Raw genomic sequence first — 22,810 nt, forward strand, 5'->3', positions numbered from 1 at the left:
TTCTCCCACCCACCCCTCTCCCTCTGGTGGGCTTTTTGGTGTTTCTGCTTTCTAAAAAAGCACCATGGTAGGTTTATTGCTATATTGTCCTAATAGCATAATAATAATATTACTCTGTCCTATAGTAATATTCCTACTATGATTAAAATATAAATTGTAAGAAGCCTGCTGGAGGCAAGGGCAAGGGGAAAATGATGGGCACAAGGGGAAAACATGGGGAAAACCCTTACTGCTGCTATGGATACTCAGGGCATAAATAAGAATACAGTGGAACCTCGGTTTTCATTGCCTTCGGTTTTCATCGGTTTCGGTTTTCATCGATTTTTTTCAGTGAAAAATTTGTCTTGGTTTTCATCGATTTGCCTTGGTTTTCATCGATTTGCAGTAAGGTGCAGGGGTTTGTGGAGAAAAATCACCCGGACAACGTGTCTGCAACTTGTTTAATGACAATGTCTTGTCCCATTTCACACAAATCTTAAAGAGGCGTCAGAAACAGACCTCTTTAGACAGCTTTCTGGGGCGACATTGGTCCGCTGGTTCTGAAGCTGGTCCGAGTGTTATTGTTTGTTACTGTTTTCAGCATTAAACACTATGTTTATTCACCAAAAATGTGTTTTTGGTATGTTTTTTGGAGTGCCTAGAATGGATGAATTGGATTTACATTGATTCCTGTGGAAAAGTTTGCCTTGGTTTTCAACAGTTTTGGTTTTTATCGATTCTTTTCGGATGGATTACCAATGAAAACCAAGGTTCCACTGTATAGGTTTTATAGAATTGAAGTCAAGCATGTATAGGACTGCAGCCTTATTGGCATACTATCAATAGCTTACTTACAGAATTGTAATTCAGTATGGGTTTATATGTTACTTGTAACTCATCCATGCTGACATCTATGAGCTGAAGGTATTACTGATTCACTGAAAGTAATTTTTTTGCCATCAATTCACAGCAGACTTACATCAGCTCCAGGTGGGGTTATTAAGGCAAGAGATGTTCAGGAGTGGTTTGTCAGTGCCTGCTTCTGAGTCACAACCTGGCATTCCTTAGAGGTCTCCCATTCAAATACTTGCCAGTGTCACCCCTGCTTAACTTCTGAGATCTGAGGAGATTATGGTAGCCTGTTCTTTCCAGGTCAAGGTGAAGGTCATATACCCAATGTTTATTTTGTAGGTTAGAAGTCAGGAAAGATGAAGTGAGACACAAGTGCCTTTCAGTAACAATTCATCTGTAATTTCTGAACAGGCCCTTGAATTATGTGTTGGAATTGGTAAAACTGCAAATAGAAAAACAGCATGTCAAGTAGAAGAACCGCATCCAAGTCTTCCCCATCATATGACAGCATGTAAAATAAGTCATATTTTTCATAGAGGAATATTGAAACATACAGTTCTCCATTTACATTCATAAAGAGTAGAATGTAGAAGCCATCAAAAACTTCATCACTTCATAGTGCTGACTATATGGAGTTGGCCCACAGAGGACAAATTCACCCCCTTTTCCCTTCCAAAATGTGAAGCAACTCAGTGTTAACAAAGATGGGGTTAAAGGAAGTGCATCCTTATTGAAACAAATGAGTGAAATTATTAATTTTCTAGAATGTTAAGGTATGTCAACAATTCCTAATATTATATAATTATTATAAGACTATCCTTGGAGCCAACAGCCTGAAATATTCAAAAGCCAATTTGCAGAACTATGCAACGAACTCTTCACTCCATCCTTCTCAGAACCTCCTTACTGTGATTGATTTGAAATCAGAGAAAATGAACTCCATTCCCACCATGTTTTCAAACAGAAGCTAATATTTTACAACTTCCATAATCTCTAAGCATTCTGCTGTTTATTTTAGTAGCTGGTATTTCTTCATCAATCATGTTATTGGTATCTTGCAAGCTTCTCAAGAATGTATCAGAAGACGTGAATTCTGACATCAGTTCTATGACAGGTGCTCCCATTTGACATATTTCCTCAACACTATCAGATGAGATACGTACAGGAGTTAATCATTGCTAAAAGATGATGCAGAAGCCTGAATCTGGTCCTTTCCTGTTAGTTAACTTGTAGAATACAATTACAGCTCATCTATTGCCATCAAACCTCCATATTTGTTGGCCCTTCTCCTTCCCCAGCTTTCAGCCACCTGAAATTCCAAAGGAGAATTTTCCATAACAAAAACTATGAACAAACAGATGTGAGAACAGGATCTGATGCCACTGGGATCAGAGCCAGATATCTTTGAGAGTAGTGTAAAGTGATGGACAGGAGGCTGTCTTAACCCTAGAAGGAAAATTAGCCACTCAGATGAGTCCATTAAAGTGCGGCTCCAGCATCCAATCACATTTAAGAAGGGGGATGAGATGTTGGAGGGAACCCAGGAAGAGAGGGAGTTGAAATTTGCCTCAAAGAGAATGACAGCTCAGATCTTGCTCAGAGTGAAGGGTATCTCTACTTGGCAATGCGGCAGAGTGGGTATTCCTATCTCTGGGAGAGAATAGTGTATCCAATTGTTTGCCCTGTCTCAGGGGATGAACTGACCTTGTACAAGTGTGACTCTGAGAAAGAGGAGTGTATCCAATTGTTTGGATACTCTGAGAAAGAGGAGTGTATCCAATTGTTTGCCCTGTCTCAGGGGATGAACTGACCTTGTACAAGTGTGACTCTGAGAAAGAGGAGATTGATGTGGGTAGAATCCTGTGTAGGTGAGAGAGGATCCAACCTAGTGGCCGGTCAGCAAAAGTCTGTCTTCCTGAAAGCATTATAGAAAGTCTAACTGCTCTCTGAAGCCATAACAAATGTAATGTGTATTGTCGAAGGCTTTCATGGCCAGAATCACTGGGGTGTTGTGTGGTTTCCGAGCTATATGGCTGTGTTCTATTATGATCTCCTGGCATGCTATTGCAACTGCTTGAAGGTCTTGAGTTTTCTCCTTAATAAAGCTATCTTTGATTTCACCATACTTGAGTCTCAAGACTAGTCTAAGAGCCTTATGACTTTGTCGGTTTCTGTTTAGGTATTGTGCCTACTCATCAAGCTGGATGTGAAACTTTAACCAACAACTCTTTTAGTAGAGTAGTGATCAATTGTAACTGTAGATTTGAAACTGTGGTCTTATAATATTGCAAGCTGTTTTAAGTTCTGCAAGGTAATAAATGTTTTAAATAAACAAATAAATATTCAGTGCCTTCAGGTAATATGAAAGAATGAATATGGTATAGTGGTTAAGAATGGCAGACTCTGACTGGAGAATCCCTTTCCTCCACTTGAACAGCAGGCTCTAGTGTTTCCCCACTATTACACATGAAGCCTGCTGGGTATCTTTGGTCAGTCACAGTTTGCTGAACAGAACTCTCTCAGTCCCACATATCTCACAAGGTGTCGATTGTGGGGAAAAGAAGGGAAGGTGATTGTAAGCCATTTAGAGACTCCTTATAGAGAAAAAGTGGGGTATAAAAACCAGCTCTTTTTCTTGAGACCCAGGAGAGCCACTGCCAATCAGAGTAGACAATGCTGACCTTGCAAGATCATGAAGACAGTTTTAGAGGGTAGCTGTGTTGGTCAGCAATAGACCAGTTAGATTCAAGTTCAGTAGCACCTTAGAGACCAATGTGATTTTGGAATCTGACAAAGGGAGCTTTGACTCTCAAAAGTTTGTACTCCCCAAAATGTTGTTGGTCTCTAAGGTACCAGTAGACTTGAATCTAGCTTGCTAGATCAATGTCTCAGTAAAAGGCAGCTTCACATATTCACAAATTGTAATGAATGACAATGGAGAGGAGGGGCAAGCTGGCATGATCTTGCTGTTTTACACACATTGTTACTCTGCCTAGATCAGTGATGGCGAACCTTTTTGAGACCGAGTGCCCAAATTGCAACCCAAAACCCACTTATTTATCGCAAAGTGCCAACATGGCAATTTAACCTGAATACGTAGGTTTTAGTTTAGAAAAAACGGTTGGCTCCGAGGTGTATGTTACTTGGGAGTAAGCTTGGTGGTAGTCAGTGGCTTTGCTTTGAAGCAACTGTGCAACTCTTCCAACGGGTGAATCACGACCCTAGAAGGGTTTACTCAGAAGCAAATCCCATTGCCAGCAACCGCGCTTACTCCCAGGTTAAGGTTCACGCTTTAGTTCTTCCCATGAAAATCAGTGGGGTTTAACAGTGCTTCACAGGGTTACCTACACTGCTTTCCCAAAACTAGATCTTTGGTTTAATGCTAATAATCGAGCCCAGTGGCCCAGGCCAGCCTAGATTGGGGGGGGGGGGCGCGACTCTGTTTGCTTGTGCCTACAGAGAGGGCTCTGAGTGCCACCTCTGGCGCCCATGCCATAGGTTCGCCACCACTGGCCTAGATAATAGCTTCTGTTCTGTCCTGACCTGGATAGCCCAATCTTTTCACATCTTGATTGCCCCTGGTCAGTTTACAGTTGGGAAACCATCAATGATCATGATGCAGAAAAAGGAAATGGCAAACCATCTTTGAATATCTCTTGGCTTGAAAATCCTATGGGGTTTCATAAGTTGGCTGTGACCTGATCACAAAAAAACCCCATACACACACAACTTCTCATCTTTATATTGTGTCAGTTCTAACCAGAATGATTAAATGCAGATTGTAGTTTAGATGTAGACTGAAGGCAGAAATTTACTTTGAATGTTTACAGGGTCACTCATACTCTCGAAAGAAGATGTCATGTACACCCCTGGGAGAACAATAATCTTGCTAAATAGTTTGAATACCAGTGCAACTGGTGCTGAGTTCGTAGAATGGAACATAGAAATGACGAAGATTGACATTTAAGATGACAAAGCATGTGATAGACCACAATGAACATACCGTAGAATGCAAGATGATTCTTATCTTAGAAGCATATCAGCTATCACTTGGGAATTTATAAGTCAAATATTTGTTCTCAGGGCTAGCAAACTACATGGCATTATGTGTTATCAAAAACAGTAAAACCTTTGAAACTTGCGTTTTAGGCATGCCTAGAGCACATGCTAACCTTTACATGCAGTAAGCAGCTCTCGTGCATTGAGAATAAAGGTGACTCCAGCCTACCTGGCAAATGAACTCCCTGCCATAGTTTAACTGATTCAGAATCTAGCATGAGTCCTGGCAACATTATGTAGTAGATATTCCTCTGTTTCTGGATTTTGTGCAGACCTAGCTAGATCTGGGAGAGTTGCCTTATATATTTATGTGGAGCTCTTTCTATGCTGTTTTTCTTTCTAGCTGGAAAATCAGAGCACCTAACAAAGTTAAAAATTAGAAAGAACAAATGAAACCTGTACTTTCCAAGACTGCCTGGTACAGTCTGTTTTCTGGAACCTCTCCTTGGTGAATCACTCTCTTGTTTGATTCCAATACATGTCAGTTGTCAGTCTTTAAAGTTTAGATTCCTACCCAAGATCTCTAGAAATTAGGAAAATGGATGTGTTTATCTCTAATCCATGTACAAATGAATGTCTGCACATGAGCATTAAGATTTTTATGCCATGTATATCTGCCAACTCATATGCAGCCAAAACTCACTTTGAATCACTGGTACTGTTAACCTGTGTTGGTAAAACAATGGTGTTTTACTAGCATATTTTAATCATGAAGACCAAACAACATTTCAGCTTTTAAATCAGTGTAGGGCACGCTATTGCGTTGTAAAGGAATAAAGCAGATGACCATGCAAAGCCTTCATGAATGTGCAAAGGGGGAACTCTGCCACTATGTCGCTTGTATATCATTCTTGATTATTTATTTGCCTAATACATTTTTATGCCACTTTTCCACATGTTTAGAGTCACCAAGGCAATCCACACAAAACATTAGAACAAGTGGACAACATTACAATTATAAAATAATTCAATAGAAACACATAAGTGGAATATGAGAACTAAGGCGGAGGGGAAGTAACTGTTATTGGGTATATGACAAATGAAACCAAAAAGTCTTCATTGGCTGATGCAAGATACTGATAGAGGGTGACAGGTAAATTTTTCTTTGTATTTTCTTGGTATGGGAGAAGAAGCATTAGAACTTCATCCCTGTTTTCATAAATGAAATGTTGGACCCTGCATTCTTCAAAAAAATTCAGCAAAATTCAAGGAAAAGGACAATGCAAATTTAAACAAAGTGGACTTAGAAACACATTACTGTAAAGAATGTTTAATGCCTAAATGTTTTAAGCTGTTGCGTGATAGGATGCAAGGTTGGACTCTGGAGGGCAGTTGTGGGAAAGAGTTTTCATAATTAGGGTACCCCGATCAGTGATATGACATTTATGTAGCACTATTTAGATACTGAAAGCACTTCACGAATATTATCGTAACATTCCTCATAAAAGCCTGGAAGGTTTTTACTTTATGCCATTATATATTGCACTTAGAAATCAGAGGAAGGGATTTGAATTTCCTGATTCACATATCAGAATGTTCATACATGAGTTTTAAAGCATCCTTCAGCTCTTCGTATTATTAAAGATATTGTTATTAAAACAGAAGATAAAAAGGAGAGAGGTATTGTAGGTAGGCATTTTGGTGAATGTGGGTTTTATGGATGCATTACGAATGAAATAAAGCTACATATATACAGGCATCCTACAGGGAAACCCTGTCCAAACGGCTTAGCGTTAGCTCCTCCTTCAACCACACTCATGAATGGCCCCTACTGTGACAGTAGTGGGGGCACAGGAACACTGGTGTAGCATTCAGTACCACATCCCACCATCGTGGTAGCCACCTGCCAGCAGATTCACCCCTTTGCCGGGGCTGGTGCCCTGGGGAGGGCAAATCTGCTGGCACAATCCTGCTCTGTTTCCAGCAGTGGATCCTCCCCTACACCTTTGGATAGGGCTATAACACTGATTACACTTTTCGTGATAACTTTTATTTTACCAACTGATAGTACACAGAACACAAGCTTCTTTCAATAAGTACCTCCTAGAAAAACCTGGGGTGATTGCAGGCATTATGCAACTATTAGGCTGAATTCTACCTTGGCTGGGAAGAACTCTCTCTAGCCTAATGAACTTTCCTTCAACTTAAATGTCTCTTTCATTGGAAGGAAGCTCCTTAGACTGGAGAAAGGCATCGTACTTTGCTTAATGAAATAATTTGGTATAAGCCAGTTTTTCTTCTCCCACTAAGTAATCCTGGCTGACAGAAGGAGGCAGCTCATAGGTTCCAACACTGTGCAAGGAACAGTGAGAAACAGTGAGAATAGCCCCTGAGCCTGAAGACCAAACCACAGGAGAGCACTATGACTGGTCTCTCTTTGCTTCGTTTGGAGCAGGAGCAGGAGAGGCACTGATAGATGGGTATGGGTGCAGCTGTTTGCCCAACTTGGACAAAAATTCAGATATGTGTTTTAAAATACTTTCCTCTGTGCCATTTCAAAATGCTGCCCCAATGACTTTTTCCCCCTGTAGGAGTAAAAATGTAATCACTTTTTCCCCCTTACAGACAAGGAATTATTTCTGCTGATCTCTTGTGTTGAAATTCCTTGGAAGAGATTAGTGTTATTTGTACCTTATTAGAAATGTTTAAAATGAAGTTAGTCACACAGGCAGTTACTGGTTGACTATTTACCTATAAGTGAATTACCTATGTTGTTTATCTATAATTGAATTACAAACAAAATGCTGTCATTTACGCAGGTTAACTATTTACTCATAGCTGAATTACAAACTCTTAATTCTACTTTCAATAACATTAGTGATTCACTGCTAATGATTCAGCTAATGTTGATAGTGTAGTACCAGTTTGTTTAAACTAAAGAATACAGAATGTCCCAGTTTGTGTTCTGCAGGACCCTCCCATACTGATAACAGACATATGTTGTGCCAGTACAGTCTTCATTTGTGCCAGTCCAGACTTCATTCAGGGCCTATGAGCCTGTCTCACACTCTTAGGAATTGCAGAATGAGTAAAAGCAAGAATTCAGTTTTCTGAGAATCTCAACATTCCGCTTTTTTAAAAAATGCAAGTTTCTAGTCCTCCATTCCTGGATGTGAAGATATGTGTAATAATGTCTGCCAAAACAGTGATTGTGGCAGGACTTCAGTGTCCTTCCAAAAACATGCACAATAAATTATGCATTAAATTAAATTGTGGAATTCACTGCCAGAAGACATTGTGACAGTGACAGGAATAGAAGGCTTTAGAAGAGCACTAGATAGATTTGTGAAAAACAGGCCTGTCTATGGTGATTAAAGGTAACCTTGCATCCATAAATAATGAACTTCTGAACATCAGTGCTTGGAAGCAACATCAGGGAAGGCCTCAGCCTCTATATTCTGTTTGTTGACCCTCCAGGGTAACTGTTTGGCTGCTGTGTGAAACCAGGTACCGGTCTAGGTGGACCATTGGTCTAATCCCACTCTTCTTACATTTTTATGCAAATTAAGAGGAATTAGGCAAATTTATTCAATGCATATACTATGGATCTCAGAATTCAGGTTTGCTTTGACTGCCTGCCTAGGTATAGAGTTTTGTAATTTTTAAGTTTGGAGCCACACAGCTGTAGAAACTATAGGCACTGTGCAGTCTGTCAGCAAGACAGTGGCCATATGGCACGAACAAAACCTTGTTACGATTGTTGCTCCATAGAGTACAAAGGTCCTTTAACTTGCCATGTGCCTGGCTTTATATTCTTGGAACACTGTACATGCATTATTACAATCATATGATGAAAGTATGCATTGCAGATAAGCACATGTCGTTGGACCCTGGCTGTTTTTTCTATATTAAACAACTTTGGAAGGGCTTGATTTTGAAAAGCATTGGAGTTCTTTCTCTGCTTGCCATATTTTCTGTTACAAAGCACCTAAAGGCTTTTGTGCAAATTTAGCTACAATTTGAATCTATTGAGTGGGGAAAGTATCTCTCTCCATTACTTGTTTTGCTCAAAATGCTCCTTCCTTAGGCTGTTATTTTCCAAAAGATTTGAAAAGAAAGGTTTTGGATGATCTGTTGCATGCATTCATGCATGACATGTAGTTAGATCCACAGAATGACAGTGGGGTTTTGTGCTAGAATGAGTCACCCTCCTTGATACATTATCCCTTTAAATTACCCTCCTTTTGAAGATGCTTAAAAAAATCAAACAACATTGTGACAATGATACATGCTTTGAAAGTTAGGATGTTGTAAATAGAAAGATGAATTTGATATAATTTGCACCAAGCACAGGGGAAGAACAAATAAAAATAGGCAAATCAAATATAGTTGCAGTTTGCAGTAAAGTCAGGACCTCTACACTGTCTCAAATAAAGATGTTAGTATGGTCAGTTGAGGTGCAGCAGTTGAGAAAATTGTATGCTTCTGCATTAGAATATAGTCCTTAATGAATTGAGAATTAGCATTCATTTTAATGCATTGCCTTTGTCAAAACCATTATTTTGTGCACTGTTGAACATGGTACTTGGATAAAAGAACCTTTATAGTTCATTGAACAACTATAATCAAACTTTCAAATGAATGGGGGGAGCTAGATAGGCACTAAGGTAGGCACTAAGACCCAGGCAGAGCATTCTACAACAAAAGTTGTCAAGTTCTGTGGCGTAGGAATATGCAATCTACTAACATCTTTGTGTGAGACAGAGTATAGTGAGAAATTAAATCAGTATCCCCCTCCCACCCATGATCCAATGAGAGGTGCTGTTCAAGTAAAACTCTCTTAAGAGTTGAGGATTACAAAAAATCATTTGAGGATCCTTTCCCCAGTGTTAGTTTTGAACTAGAGCAGCCTTTACATTTCCTTGAGAAGAGTTCACCATTGACACAGTATGTACAGATGTGTCAAAAATATTGACTAAGTTGGCTATGACTTTTAGCAAGTTGTGCTGAAAGTGTAGCAGACAGAAGGGCGTTCTGCAGGGCTTGATCCCAATCACAGATAAGAAGGAACACACAGATACTATGGTCTGACTTTTAGAAAAACAAGAAGTGACAACCTTTCACCTTGAGAGTATCAGTATCAGATCAGCTTATGTCAGCTTTTCCAGTTCCCTTCCCAGTAATGTAGCAACGGCCAAGAGGTATCAGTTGTTTTCTCTGGGGCTGCTCTAGAATCAGAAGAATAATCTAATAGCCAATTTTGGTATCATTTAAGATGTTTTGTAATTCTACCAAAGAGATGCTAGATTTGCACTACTATTTTAGCTTCATTTTTTCCATGGTGTATCGCATGTGTCGTCTCTGATCTAGAAAGTTTTGTGACCTAATAGAGATCCAACAATGCACAGTATACAACATACAAAGTGTAATATCTTGCAGTGTCTACAGATTAGTGCAATCCTCTGTAGCAGTTCTTAATATAAAGCAGTGGTGCGACCGCACTTGGAGTACTGTGTCCAGTTCTGGTCGCCGCATCTCAAAAAGGATATTGAGGAGATAGAAAAAGTGCAGAGAAGGGCAACAAGGATGATTGAGGGACTGGAGCACCTTCCCTATGAGGAGAGGCTGCAGCGTTTGGGACTCTTTAGTTTGGAGAGGAGGCGGCTGAGGGGGGATATGATTGAAGTCTACAAAATTATGCATGGGGTAGAAAATGTTGACAGAGAGAAATGTTTCTCTCTTTCTCACAGTACTAGAACCAGGGGGCATTCATTTGAAAAATGCTACAGGAAGGAAGAATTAGACTCAATAAAGGAAACACTTCTTCACTTAACGCAACATGTGATTGATTGGTGTTTGGAATATGCTGCCACAGGAGGTGGTGGATGGCCACTCAACCTGGATAGCTTCTTTAAAAGGGCCGAGGCTTCTGGACAGATTTATGGAGGAGAAGTCGCATTTATTGGCGATACCAATCTTGATCCTCCTTGATCTGAGAGATTGCAAAATGCCTTAACAGACCAGGTGAACGGGGAGCAACAGCCACGCAGAAGGCCATTGCGTTCACATCCTACATGTGAGCTCCCAAAGGCACCTGGTGGGCCACTGCGAGTAGCAGAGAGCTGGACTAGATGGACTTTGGTCTGATCCAGCTGGCTTGTTCTTATGTTCTTATGTTCTTAATATATGCCAATTCTCTAATGAGTCCAATGTCTTCTGTTTACGAGCTATCCAGATGTAAATGACCGTTTCATGTGGCTTAGCAATGGCACTTCCTCAGAATCATTGATTGCTTGTTCTTATCTTTTACGACAACTTTCCTTTGCGGAACCTCATTAAGCATTCAAGGATTCATAGTATCCCCAGCTCTGTCCTAATCTGCTCTGTGGATCAGCTCTTCCTGACGAACAGCAGCCTGTCCTCTAGCTGTGAAGTCTGCAATTTACTAGATAAAAACAGGAACTTCCTTGCATATCCTTTCCCTCACATTGTTTAAGCTCCCCCACCCAGTATACAATTATGCATTAAAGGCTCACTGCTTTTTACAAAGTGTATTTATCTGACAATGGTGTAAATGAGCACTGTGTATTTCTGACACAGGTGTACTGGTAAACTGATTATTACCTTTCCTTTAAGAAAATAAATGAAGTAGTTTGCATGCTGGGAAATTCAGTCTCCTACCTAGTTGGAAGATATGCTGCAAATCAATGGCTATTTAAAAACTGGATTGAAAGCACTAGGGTAAGACTAAAAATGACTCAAGGGGAATTTCGAAGAAGATGCTCATGCTCAGGGGAAAAAAAGCTAAAATTATAAATGTATCTGAGAATTTTTAGGCCATTAAAATGTTCTATTTATTTGAAGCATGGAGCAAAAGAAATTACCTCACTAGTGTGTGCGGATGTGTGTGTATTGTATTTTCCCTTTAGGAATGGCTTCAATTCATGTTAGAAATAACAGAATGGAGGGTTCTGCTTGACTGATGAAGGTGCCTGTGTAGGAGACACCTGCGCTTGTATTGTCAGTGTGGTATCGTTACATATGGGGAAGACCATCTATTTCACCCTGCTTGTGCTGGAATAGTTGGTGGTTGCTGGAAGTTCCTCATCTTTTGCTGGTGGGTGGTGGGGAGAGCAAAGGGGAAAATGCTCCTTATGTTTCCTCTGAGTCACAGACAAATTTGCCTGGCTGGAGAAGGGAGAGAGAGATTCCCTCACTAAACAGTGGTCAAGGTCCAATAATAGCTTGTCTACCCAATCAAGAACAAATACCTTATTTTTGTTTTTGATTCCCCTTATGAGAAAAGGACCAACGAGCCTTGATTTTCACACCATTTTCTGCTTCCTTATGCTGATTTTTTCTTAAATATGTACACATCTTCTGCATTATTTGTTGATTGAGTGTGGTTAGAGAACTGGATGCATTGCAGATTATCACTCTCTTAGGAGAAGTTCATGGAATAACTGTCCAGACTTATACAATAACCCCAGATTTATACAATAAACAAATCAATACTTTGAAAGCAGAATTCTTACAAGCATAGGAAAGCTGATGACTTCTTATTGTCAAAACTGAATGCAATAACACAGGCAAAGCATTATATCCCCAACAGTGGCAACATCATTCCTGTACCCTCACTACTCCACCTTTGGATGGGAAGACACACTCACTCACACACATTCCTTGGACAGTGAGAAACAGACATTCAAAACTTACCCCACTCCCAGCTGTAGAAACTGTTAATGTGAGATAAGACATAGGATGGTACAAGCTGGAAACAGAGCAAACAATTCCCAAAGTTCCCTTCTAAGAGTGACCCTGAAAGAAATATGGCACTGCCTTGGCTAACAGGGCCATGACACTGGGTCTCAACACCGCTTAGCTTTACCTGCCTCAGAGGGTCCCTCTGACAGTTAAATGAAAGGGAGTGGGACCTTTTTTGATACTTTTTTTGACAGAAATTGATGGCAGTGACGACATGCGGCAGGAGCCCTCAATTTGTTGAGTTTGTGTGAAATTCTGGAATTATGAAAAAGAATAGTGGATACCACCACAATGCGAGGCTTCTGCCCCTTGATCTAGAGGGGGAGAGGGATTGTCTGTTGCTGTCCACAATTCCAAGCCCTTAGAATTGGGAGAGAAAGAGGTTGCCACCACCTGACTCATTGTCCTTCCAATAGACTCCTCCTGTATAGCCTTGAGGCACTCTGTATATTCTTCCATGGCCTGGGCTTCTGGCCTTCCTATTATCACCCTCACACATCCACACAAAAGTTGCCAACTTCCAAGTGGGAACTGGAGATTTCTTGGAATTACAACTGATCTTCAGACTACAGTGGTCAGTTCTTCTGGAGAAAATTGTTGCTTTTTTAGGAGTGTGTGTTTGTATTAGATTCATTGGCATTATACCCACAGAGAAGCCCTCCAGGCTTCACCCTTAAATCTTCAGGATTATGTTCAACTTGTAGTTGGTAACCCTAAACCACACTATATGTGGCATAGCTTTAGTTTATTCAGCCAATGGACCTCACCTCCTTCAGCCAATGCACTTCATTGGTGCTGGGCCACTAAGGATGGGTCTGGCCTTGCCTCCCCCCCACCCCCTTTGCAAAGTTGTCTTCTGCTTCCCCAGTCCTTTCTTTCATCTGTTACTTCCCTCAGCTAGTCAGTGTTACTTCCCTTGCTTCCTATGGCTGGTCAGCAGTGGCAGTGGACTTTCACAACTGCTCATTAGGCCAGTTGGAGGCCTAAGCCAGACCCTCCCAGATGGCGTAGATGTTGGCATCATCCAAGGACAGTGATTCTCAACCTTCCTAACCCTTTAGTACAGTTCCTCATGTTGTGGTGACCCCCAACCCTAACATTTATCCATTTAACAGATGGAGAACACTGATGCAGAGAGTCTTAGGCGACCCCTGTGAAAGGGTCATTCAACCCCCAAAGGGATCCCGACCCACAGGTTGAGAACCACTGTCCTAGGACCTTGTGATGATGATGACAGTATGTCAGGCTAGCAAGTCTGGAGTTAGGTCTGGATAAACAAAGTGGATACACAGAATGAAACGAAATGAAAATAGTTTTATTGGCCTTGACAATAGCTATAAGGGAAACACTAACCCTTTTGGTTCTGATAATGGTTTGTAACCTTGAGCATGTGAAAAAGCAGCTTTGAAAGTGGACTCTATAGTATCACATCCCTGATGAGTTCTTTCCCCATCCCACACACCACCTTTTTCATATACTGTCCCCACATTTCCGAGAATTTTTCAAAATGGAGTTGTCAACTGTCCCTTGGGAGCATTTAGGTATAATTGTTTCACTTTGTGTAAGATGAAGGTCTTGTAGAATATTTACATTCTCTTCCACTTTTAGCATTCTGTCTAATATTTATGAAGTTGCGGATTCTGAAGAAGCCTTTGAATCATCAAATGAATGCAAAAAGCTTGCACAAGCATGCCTTAGAACTATACTAAATAGAAGGCTGGATGTCTGTGGCGAGAACTCCAGATGTGTAATTTGCAGTGCCACCCTAAGCACAGTTACACCCTTCAATATCTATTGACTTCAGTTGGTTCAGAAAAGTGTAACTCTGCTTAAATTAAAAGCAGCTGTGGCCTATGAGTGAGCATGCATCTGGATCAGGGCCAGCCTGATGGATAAGGGAGATTTTAGCTTTTCCCATGCTATTTTCCCTGCCAGAGATGCTCCCAGTCTGCATCAAGCCTCCAAAAGGAAAAACCAAAGGCATAACTGGGTTACCTATCCGTTTTCCTTCTAGGAGTTTAACAATGCCTGGGAGGGCATTTTCAGAAGAGCAAAACCTTTCTCTCTCATGATCCTTTCCCTCTATGTGTGTGTGAATACCAGTCTCATGTGTTGTTGTGGCCATTATTTTTACACCAGGTCTCTTCTCCTGGAAAATTGCTGCTGGACACTTGTTTTGGATTTTTAAAAAAATCTCCTTGTAAAATCTTCATTTACTGTAATGGATTCACTTCATTGTATATAGAAGACACTTAGGGAATGAAGAAAAGGGGTCTTTTTGTTTAAAGTAGGAATGTTCTGAACAAAGATACAAAGGCTCTAAAAGAAAGCCTACTAAGGAAACGACAAAGGGAAAGAGGAAGCTACCGAAAAAGTGGGTCAGCACTTTTGTGCTTCGTTTGCATCTCAAGTTGCTTCCAAAATTGCTGACAGCTGTTAAATTATTTATTTATAAATTATATATATATATATATATATATGTGTGTGTGTGTGTGTGTGTGTGTGTATAATTTTTATATATATATAATATATATATATATATATAATTTATATATATATATATATATAATTTATATATATATAATTTATAGATCATGAGGTCCAAATTATGTACATAATATAAATACATTATATTAAATTTTAAAAGGACATGTTCTGTTATGCTGCAGCTATACTCATAATATGGACTGGGGAGGCATGTTCAAAAAGAGTTACTTTACTGTAAACTATCAACAAATGAATTTCTTAGCAAAAGTGGAATCTAATAGATGAACATTTAATCGGTTAAACCTCAACAAAATTTCAGAAACATAGCATTCACATAAATACATTGAAAAATTCATCAATAATGTTAATGACATTGGGGTTATTATACACATGATGTGTATGCACATGGTAGTATTTCTGATTAATGTTTACTATAAGATAGGTGTAATTCCCTTCCTTAGGTTGAAATACATCTGCCCCTATATCTAGTAGATTTTTACACAGGACCATGTAGACATGAATTGTCTTGTCAGATCTGATCAAGGTTCATCTTGTTCATTAGTCCACTTCCTGTTGTCGTCAGTATTATGTCTCCAGACAGGTCACAAGTAGTGACATTGACATTTATCTCCGGTTCTTGTTCTAGTGAACAGATGGGCTTACTCTAAGTACAAATGCTAACCAGGCTAACCTTCACTGAACTATTTCTAGCCACTGCCTAGATATTTAGCAAAAGTTTGCTAAGGATTAATTTATCTCTTTGTAGAACAACAAAAGAATAAAATGTACTCAGGCATCTAACTATAGCTAAGTATTGAAAATTGCAGATGTTTGTACAGACATGGTGGGTTGGATATAAAAAACTGCAAGTGTATCCTCAGCTTGTGGGTTCTGTGGGGCAGAACTTGAAAAGAGTTTGCAACAACAAATTTTAAAAACAAAATGGTTTACTTTCTTAACATATAACATCAACATTTAACATCACACTTCAAGGTCCTGTTCAGGTTGCATTTTCAAGTCCTTCTAGTTACAGTCTTGTAATGCCAAGTCCATTTCTTCTTTGCAAGTGGGTTGGCTCCTGAAGACTCCAAGGGCTTGGTGAACAGGATTCAACATGGTGAAGGTTTCCAGGAGAAACTCTCACCCATTACAAACATAAAAAGAAACCCTAAAACAATAAACTCCAACATTTACAACATAGCAAAAACAAACAACTACCTTCCCAGCAGTTCCCAACAATATTGCAGTTACCTTAACAAGGTGTTAAGGGCTTATACAACCAAGGTCCGAGTCTGGTAGCCTTGTCTCCTCCAACTACATGAGGTCTGCTGCAGCCTCTTGCTGTTTTGGGTCTCCACCCCTTCCTGGGTCAACCCATTCTGAGCATGGGGGTTACACAAGCAGGAAAAAATAGCTGTTATTCAGGTGTGTAACAACTCTTACAGGAATTTGTGTAATGTTAAGATTGGTAAATTATATAGGAGTTCTTATGCCACTGCTTGTGCAAGAGGGTGTGCAAACTTTTTGCACAAGTATATATACATCTTTGAATTATTTTCACTTTTTTCATGCAATGCAGTGGCATAAATTTTAAACAGCCTTGCTCATCAACAGAAAATGATTCATTGATACTAAGATTAGCCAATCAGCATTATGCAAACACAGCTTCTGGTACAACCTAACACAGCAATTTTCCCTTGATCGTGATACAGGCAAACAATTTAATTCAATTCAAATTACCTTCAATAAATTCATTCAATTTTACATAAATAAATTTGAGTAAAAAGCACATCTGTTAAGAAAAAGAGAAATAAAACCAGCATGTTCCAGTTACAATTAATGACATTCATTCAATTTTAGATAGTTTGGATAAACAAGACACATGCTAAGACAAAAAAAAAACACAACAAATCCAGCACGTTCAAGTTTCAGTTGATCCTCAGTCTTAACATTTTTAGCCAAGAAAGTTGTTATCACCATAGTAAGATGAAGGTCTTGATCTCTTAGAAGTTGAGTTCGCGTGGAGTTACTCAAATGATTCTTCCCCTTAATGTTTAATAAATGGAAAAGAGGTTTACGCAGATGATTGAATAGAGAGCATTCCAAAATAATATGAGAAACTGAGTGGGGGGTGTTTGGTCCACAAAGGCAAATTTGTTCATATGAGGGAATGCCAGCAAATCTTCCCAATAAAACATTGGTGGGGAAGACATTTAATCTTGCCAGCATAAATGCTCTTCTGAGTGATGGAGACTCTAATGCACAGGTGTCAAACTCGTGGTCCCCCAGATGTTATGGACTACAGTTCTCATCATCCCCTGCCAGCATCATGCTGGCAGGGGGTGATGGGAACTGTAGTCCACAACATCTGGAGGGCCACGAGTTCGACACCTATGCTCTAATGTATAAAGATAAGCTGAAGCTTGTTTAAAAAAGGTATAGATGCCAAACATTTGTGCCAAGCAGACTCTAGGTCTAGATGGTTTAAGAGCTTGTCTCTCAACATCTTCCTGTCTGGTTTTAATTACCTGGAAGATGTACTTGTCATTGTACATCAAGAGATACAGGATTTAGGCCTAGTCAGCTAGGAGAGTTTATGAGAGATTTCTTGCAGCCAGATAGAGTTGTAGGTACCGTATATACTCGCGTATAAGTCGACTTTTTCAGCACATTTTTGTGCTGAAAAAGTCCCACTCAACTTATACGTGAGTGCCTCGCAGAAGCCGGTTGCCTCGGCAGCCGGCTTCTGCAAGGTTTTCATAGCCCTCTCGCTTATGGCAGCAAGAGAGAGGAGGCTTTCAAAGCATCCGGTCTCTTGCTGCCATGCTAGGAAGCGAGGCGCTTTTGAAAGCCTTGCAGAAGCTGGTTTCATAGCCCCGTCGCTTTTCGCCATGGCAGTGAGAGAGAGGAGGCTTTCAAAGAGAGAGGAGGCATTTCCCACCCTAGACTTATACTCGAGTCAGTAAGTAGCCCAGTTTTTTGTGGTAAAATTAGGTGCCTGGACTTATATTCGGGTCGACTTATACTTGAGTATATATGGGTATCCCCAGCAGATGTGGCATTAGGCTATCATCCCAAGCTCTGAAGTAAAATTTCAGCCAGTATTTGAAAGTTGAGAGCCACGCTTTAGTTTCTAGGCTTTGAAGGCCATGTTTATTGTAAACTGCTGATTGGCTGACACACATTGGTAGGCCTAGCAGTTGAGTAAAGGCAAAAAAATTGCAGTCTTTCTGTGGCAGTGTTAAAGGCTTTTACCCAAATTCGTACAGCACATAAATTTGGCACTCATCTTGGCTAGATAGATCTGAAACATGGCAGGAATTGACTGATTCTTTTTAAAAAGAAAGAGAGTTTTAATTGTGCAAGTAGGCATTTAGGTTGTTTGTATGCAGTCCAAAAATCCCAGATTGAGCAAGGGAAATATCCTGGTTTGGCCAAGAAGTTTGCACAATTCCCTGTCCTAAAGTGGGTTTGTCCCGCGATATTTCCCTCATCTCAGGATTTTCAAAAATTGCCAATTTGGCGATTCTTTTCAAAAATCCCACAGTGAACATGCTACCATGCAAACGCCAGGGAAGCAGAACCAGTTAATTTTTCCACCCTGCCACCTGATTTCCCTGCCCCCGCCTATCCCCCGATCTCCTCACCTGACATCACATCAGTTTTCAACTCTGCTGAACCACCAACCACTGCAGGTTGTGAAACGTTCCCCCAAGCACGTTTTCTGCTCATGGTATCGACCGAGTGCCATTTTGCCTGGGTTAATCAGGAGTGGAGTCCCAAAATGTCCCCATTTTCTTTTCTATACATATACTGGTTGCTTGGAACACAAGCAATGTGCACCCGCTAATCCTCTTGAAAAACTGCTGGGACCAAGAGCAACAAATTAAATTTAAGTTTTTTTTTACCCTCTGCTAGCAATACTCAATGTCATAATGGGAAGGCTGCACTATCCCTTGGCCTGCTGCCTTTACTAACAGAACAGTCTTAAGCAGGTCTATTCAAAGGCCTACTCAAGCCTGTTCAATAGAGTTTATTGCCAGGAAAATGTTATTAGGATTGAATCATAATAAGCCTCATATCAAGTGAATACCTAGTTTTCATTTACCAGCTTGAAAAGAAGCTTAAGAACTCCTAGCAGAAAAGGAAATGACCACATTTAATGTAACTTTAATATGCCTATATGTCATGAGACTTTTGTTCATTTAACATTCCTGGCTGATTAGTGACAGTATAAGTAAGATGTCCTGAGGACAGAAAAAAAGACATCTCGAGGAGGAAAACTGCACAGCTTTTTCCTCCAAGACATCCTCAAGACACCTTATTTTAGTCTGAGCTGTTCTATTTTGAAGATTTAAAACTACCAACCTTTCTCCCCAAAGTTATCTGCAAGTCATCTTCTGCTTGCTTTGTGGCGCTCAGGAGCTGAGATGTTTCATTTTCCCCTCCCAACTGCTAATGCTCTTTTATCAGTGTCCTCCACTGCTTGCACCTGATATTTTATGGTGCTGCAGGGATTCTCCATGCCTGCGGCTATTTGCTGAAGGTTTCCCTGGGGCATATGCTCTGCAGGCTCCACTGATGGGCACCTTGCATCCTGAAAGGTACATGGTTGTACTCAGTTTGTCCTGCTGATTCTGACAATATATAGTTTTCCCTTTAATTTTTTTTAATAAACTGTCTTCAAAAACATGCAGCCACGATTTTGGAATCCATGCTGATTTTCACATCGCATCTGCATGTCTTCAGAGATACTTCATTGAAAATAAAAAAAGGAAAACTATACATTGCTGGAATTAGCAGAATGAGCTAAGTGCAATCATGTACTTTTGGGGCTGAAAAGGTGCCCAGCAGCGGAGCCTGCAGAACAAACATCCCAGGGAAAGCTTGGATACCATGATTGTTTATTACACTGTTTTATTGGTTTTTAAAATCACACTGAAGGTTGTAAACTGCTCTGGATGACAAGGGAGAGCAGTGTAGAAATTTAATAAACATGATTTAACATACCAAAAGCAAAGAGAAGAGGCCAGTCTTTTCCCCTTCAGGGTTAATAACAGTAGTTGTGTGTGATGGTTGGATTTTCTCAGTTAGTAGAACTGCACAAGGAAATGGTTACATCTTTTCTCTCCCTGCACCACAGCCCTAATCTGTTACAAAGTGAGGCCAGCGAGCTGCTTTTTCACTTTTAAAATAGTTGAAAAGAAACATTTCATCTAGATAGAAATCAAATTGTAAAGAAAACCAAGACATACTAAAGGAAGTTATTGAGATGAATTCCACTGTGAGACCTTTGGGTCTAGTGATGGGAGAACCAGTATTACAATTATTTCAACAGTATTTGCTCACCCACTTTGTTTGAGCCTAGTTCCTTATCACATTAAAATGTTAAATAATATTGGCATTAGAATTTCCTGATCTGATGTTCAGCAGCACAGTCAGATGGTTGACTGAGGAGTTTTGAAACTGCAGTGAAGACGCGCAAAAGATTATCAGCACAATGATTATGCAGTTGAACACCCACTATAGCAATGTGGTTGACCAGAATATGAGAAATGGAACTGTTGTTGATTGTGTGAAATCTTATCTTTGTTAAAGGAAGGTTGGAAGGTTTGAAACTTTGAGCATAGTAATTTCCACTGGGCTAGCATTATCAAGTTGGTGTTCTTTTGACTGAGAAAGAACTTCAGGAGCTGTTGCTTTTTTGGTAACTATGAACTGAATTATTTATTATGGTCAAAGATCAGCACAAAAAGTAAACACATTTCTGGAGTAACCATGTTATCTTAAGTTTCTACTTACAAATCCTACTGACATTTTGTTTATCTTGGTAGCCCCTAGCTTGTGGGCAACATTTTCTTATGAATGGTTGCACATTTTTAAAAAGTCTGAACATACTTTGTTAGCATACTGTACAAAAGAAAAAGCCAGAAGCCTTGACAAGTATTTGACTGAATCACTCATTTTTTAAGCTATTGGTTGAAGTATGAAGTATTAGACTGATGTGTGCAATTTTCTTCTGATGTTTTGTTATAGTTACTGTTTTTAACAAATAGTGGCACTAGTAGGCTGCAGTTTGAAATGGAAAACTAGCAATTGTTCATTCCTCTTTTCCTCTGACATTTCAAAATGCTTTTCTCCTCATAGAAGGAAAAATATGGGTATATCCTGTTCAAGATAAAGATGACAGGAGATTTGTAAATTAATTAGCCATTTCCTGGACCGTCTTTGTTCTAGAATACTCTGCTTGGGTCCTAATGCCTACCTATGGCCCCTTCTGCACATGAAGAATAATGCATTTTCAATCCACTTTCAATGCACTTTGCAGCTAGATTTTACTGTGCAGAATGGCAAATTCCACTTGAAAACAACTGTGAAAGTGGATTGAAAGTGCATTATTCTGCATGTGCGGAAAGGTCTTTCCCCAAGGCACTAGAACCCAAGCAGAGCATTCTAGAAAAAAGATGGTTCAGGAAATGGTGGATGAATTCACCAATCTCCTATCATCTTTAACCTCAATTGGGAATAGTAGAGGTCTTAAAAGAATATACACTCACTCAAAACCAGAATATATCCACATGCATCAGAGTGCAGCATCTACACTTTTTTTGGCCCTAAGATTCTAGCCTCAAATTGAGTGTTTGAGGTTATTCACACATTGCATTTTTGGGCATACATCTAAAGGTTTTTTAATAACATAAAGTGTGACCTTCCGCAACTTGAAAACATGTGTACTGTACAGATATTCTACAGGATTCACTGTTGATTGTGCACATGGTAGAAAACCTGGATTTATGAATGTATGTAGGATGTATGAAATGGTGACTTCTTGTTTCCTGCCTCACCCTTTTACCCTCTTAAGATCCATCTGTCAAAACTGCATGCAAAAATGGGAACTGTCTCAGCATGCAATTGCAGTTGATCAACTCGAGCACATGGCTTTGTAGTAAAATGAAGCATAATGTGAACTTTTAAAAGGGGTGTTTAGATTGACCTGTAGTTGTTTTTGAAAGGAGACAAATGACCTTCAGACCTGCCTGCCATTCCAGCTATTGTCATGCTTACGACGATAATTGCTGACTGAGTGACCTTTCAAGCAGCCCTGATGAATAATGTGGCTTGAAACCACAAACAGAAGAAAAGATAACAAGCAGCATTAGGAAGCTGCACAGAGATTGTTGTGTCTGATGGTTCCAAATAGTCACTACTTTCAATTGCAGAGCCAGACTTTCCATGAGATCAGTTCTTTGTGCCCTAAATTTTGTTTAAAAGGCCAGACTGGAGGTAGGGTTAGGGTAGGCAGGGCCTAAGCACTTTAAAGGCCTGGACTAACTCTAGCTTCACAATCATCGGTGCCTGCCATGCATAAAATGCTACATTTTGCATTCAACCATCCCCAGCCCTCTTGCCAAGAGTCTTATTGTCCTACATGGATTTTTAGTTGAGCTGAATGAAGATTCTTCAATAAATTGAAGCTGAATTGAAGATTCTTCAATAAATGTGCTGATTATTGTCCCAATTTCTGATCATCCAAGAAGAAAGCTGATTTTCTCAGTTTAATCAGTGTCTCTAGTGAGTGATTTTTAGGAACACCTTGTAAGTAAGCATCCATACGCTATCACAGCTCCCTTATCTGGTCACACTGCAGCCACCTTTCTTCTCATCTTAACTCTCTTCTATTTCCTATTAATCTCTCCCACTGCAGCCATGACTGGGAATTAGGCTTCCT

The sequence above is a fragment of the Sphaerodactylus townsendi genome, linkage group LG04 (genome assembly GCF_021028975.2).
Source record: "Sphaerodactylus townsendi isolate TG3544 linkage group LG04, MPM_Stown_v2.3, whole genome shotgun sequence".
Classification (NCBI taxonomy): Eukaryota; Metazoa; Chordata; class Lepidosauria; order Squamata; family Sphaerodactylidae; genus Sphaerodactylus; species Sphaerodactylus townsendi.